At 40.9% G+C, this 3,361-nt stretch overlaps 1 protein-coding gene across 3 annotated transcripts in view; it reads right to left on the reverse strand.

Annotated features, from left to right (window-relative positions):
• Positions 1-3,361, reverse strand: part of LOC128248322 (fatty acid amide hydrolase 1-like) — a 26,783-nt gene that overhangs the window by 22,509 nt on the left and 913 nt on the right. Inside the window, exon 1 of one of the 3 annotated variants that reach the window (XM_052969266.1) lies at positions 2,132-2,227. The exons of the other annotated variants lie outside the window; for them this stretch is intronic. The gene's annotated coding sequence lies outside the window, so the exon portion shown is untranslated. Of the gene's footprint in view, positions 1-2,131; positions 2,228-3,361 lie in introns of those variants that run through there. 3 annotated transcript variants of the gene reach the window in all.

Raw genomic sequence — 3,361 nt, forward strand, 5'->3', positions numbered from 1 at the left:
CGCGGTTTCGATTCCCAGACCGGGCGTTGTGTGTGTTTGTTGGGCAAAAACGCCTAAAGCCCCACGAGGCTCTAGCAGGGTGGCGACTCCTGTTGTACTCTTTCTCTCACACTTTCTTCTTGTTTCTCGAGTAACGCTGCGATGGACTGGCGTCCTGTCCAGCTGGGGGGAACACATACACCATAGAAACCGGGAAACCGGGCCCATTTAAAAGGGCGCATAAATAAATAACCTGTGCAGCAGGTTATGTTGGCACTCCGTCGCTTACGACGTCGAGGGTTCCAGTTGATCCGATCAACGGAACAGCCTGCTCGTGAAATTGGCTCCACACACACGTGTACCCTTAACGTAGTTTTCGGAGATATTCAGCGTAACACAGTGTGACAAGGCTGACCCTTTGAATTACAGGCACAACAGAAACAGGAAGGAAGAGTGAGAGAAAGTTGTTGGGGAAAGAGTACAGCAGGGTTCGCCACCATCCCCTGCCGGAGCCTCGTGGAGCTTTAAGTGTTTTCGCTCAATAAACACTCACAACGCCCGGTCTGGGAATCGAAACCGCAATCCTCTGACTGCGAGTCCGCTGCCCTAACCACTGGGCCATTGCGCCTCCACTACAGCAGGTTAATATAAGTACTAAAAATAATACTAGCCAAAAGGATGGAAATTAGTCCCACGTTTATTGACATGTCAATGAGACAAACAGATAATTTCAAACTCTTAAAACAATAGACAATTTTCTTATTTCTTTATTGCCCACAAGGGGCTAAACATAGAGGGGTCAAACAAGGACAGACAAAGGGATTAAGTCGATTACATCGACCCTAGTGCGTAACTGGTACATAATTTATCGACCCTGAAAGGATGAAAGGCAAAGTCGACCTCGGCGGAATTTGAACTCAGAACGTAACGGCAGACGAAATACAGCTAAGCATTTCGCCCAGCGTGCTAACGTTTCTGCCAGCGCGCTACCTTACGTCGGGCAAAAATACTAAAGACTTATGTTCTAAGTTCAAATGCCACCGAGGTTAATTTACATTTCATCCTTTCGGAGTCTTTCAAATAAGATTCCGAAGGGTAACGTTTCGGTATTATTATACGATGTTAGTCAAGAATGAGTGTGTGTTTGGACTACTCAGCTCTGTCGAGCAGATAAATGAAGTCACACAATCGCTCATGATGTTATAGACATTAACCGAAAGGTTGCCGAAGTAAGTACTAGTTGAGCACTGTGATCGATGTAATCGAGTAGCCTTTCCGCGCATAATTTCAGGTCTTGTGCCTATAGTAGAAGGAATTATTAGTCTCACAGATACATGACCCGAGCAGATACATGTATGGCGAGCTTATTGTTTTGTTGTTCGTTTAAGATCGGCAGTTGTCTCCCTTCCAACTATGATTGTTGTAAGGTTAACGGGTATCCTCGGTACTCGTTAATAAATATTGCCATGCCATAGTGCCATTAAGTGGGAGGGGCAGTCCTGCATCATTTTGACTGGATGGTAGAAGTTGTCATAGTGATTAGGCTAGAAGCGGACCACTTGAAGATTTTTCAAATTTTCAAAAAGTGAAGTTCTGTTGTAGTTTTGCGCGTTAATGACGAAAATTGTATTCATTTTTTTTAAAATTAATAATAAAAAGTTATATGCATTTAAAATTAAGTAATTTCAGCTGATTGAAGCCACGATTGCCGAATATATTGTAAGTTGTGACTGTCTAGCCCATGGGAACAGTAGGCATTCTGAACTTGCTAAAAAGAGCAGCCAAATCTTTAAAGTACACCATAATGTTAAAAAAAATGGACGACATATTATGCAAGATATAAACTTTGATAGAAACGGGCCCCAAGATCGATATTAAATTTACTTTCTCTTTTCTTGTGATAAAATTGTAAAGTTTAAAAACAGAAACAGATGGTTGCGGAGGCAACGGTGGTAGTGGAGAAAGAATTGGTAGCCAATGTTATTGTACGGTAGGATAGATGATGATGGTGAAGGTGGACGTGGTGGTGGAGGTGATATTGACGGTATTCATTCACCATCATCAAACCTTGTAAAACAATCTTACCATTAGAGAAAGTACATTTAATATCAATCTGCAGAGTGTTGTGTTTTAAGAATCTTATAGTACTTACTTGCAACGGGTGTTGAAAAAGTGAGGCTTTTGTTTTAAGTTCATTTACTCGCGAGACAATGAATGAGTAATTACAAAATTAGGCTTGGATAACCCGAATAAGCGGAAGGAATATTTAAATGCTTAAAGGTTAACTATCAAATAATCTGTATTTTATTTTTGAGGGGGGCATATTTACTTAAGGTGTCCGGAAAAAGAATTTACAGAAAAAAAAGGATCACGATTTTAACAAAGAAAAATATCACATTTTAAATACTTTAAACAAAGTAATAAAGCAAAAAAATATATTGTCCACAAATTATGTATGATAGTGTAACATATACCTTTTATCCTTTACTTGTTAGTCGTTAGACTGCGGCCATGCTGGGGCACTGCGTTGAAGGTTTTCAGTCGAACGAATCAACGCAGTACTTATTTACCTGGTATTTATTCTATTGGTTGTTTTGCCAAACCGCTAAGTTAGGGGGATGTAAACACATCAACAAACTGTGGTAGGGGACAAACACACACACACACACACATTTATACGACGGGCTTCTATTAATTTCCGTCTACCAGATCCACTCGCAAAGATCTGATTGACCCGAAGACACTCTCTCAAGGTGTCACTCAGTGGGACTGAACCGAAAACCATGTGGTTGGAAAGCAAACGTCTTACCACTCAGTCATGCCTTCGCTTATTTATTGGGTTGCTCTTTTACTTGTTTCAGTCATTTGACTGTGGCCATGCTGGAGTACTGCCTTTAGTTGAGCAAATCAACCCCAGAGCTTATTCTTTGTAAGCCTAGTACACACAAACATATACACACACATACATATACGACGGGCTTCTTCTACTTTCCGTCTACCAAATCCACTCACAAGGCTTTGGTGGGTCCGAGGCTATAGTAGAAGACATTTGCCCAGGGTGCCACGTAGTGGGACTGAACCCGGGACCATGTGGTTGGTTAGCAAGCTACTTACAAAACAGCCAATGCGGCTTTTTCTTTTTTTTTCCAACAAATTTTATTCAGCAAAACAATAACAATATTTAACAAAACACATCTTTAAATGACGGTCTGACCGTCTGCTAGGCAAATGGGGAGCAGTAATTGAAGTAAATGGTGAATATGCTCCGGAATAATCATTTAAAGATGTTTTTATTACATGTTGTTACTGTTTTTGTTGAAATAAAATTTGTTGAAAAAAAGCCGCACTGATTATGCACAAACCGAATATGTGGCGGGGGGAA

This window comes from Octopus bimaculoides, chromosome 7, assembly GCF_001194135.2.
Source record: "Octopus bimaculoides isolate UCB-OBI-ISO-001 chromosome 7, ASM119413v2, whole genome shotgun sequence".
Classification (NCBI taxonomy): Eukaryota; Metazoa; Mollusca; class Cephalopoda; order Octopoda; family Octopodidae; genus Octopus; species Octopus bimaculoides.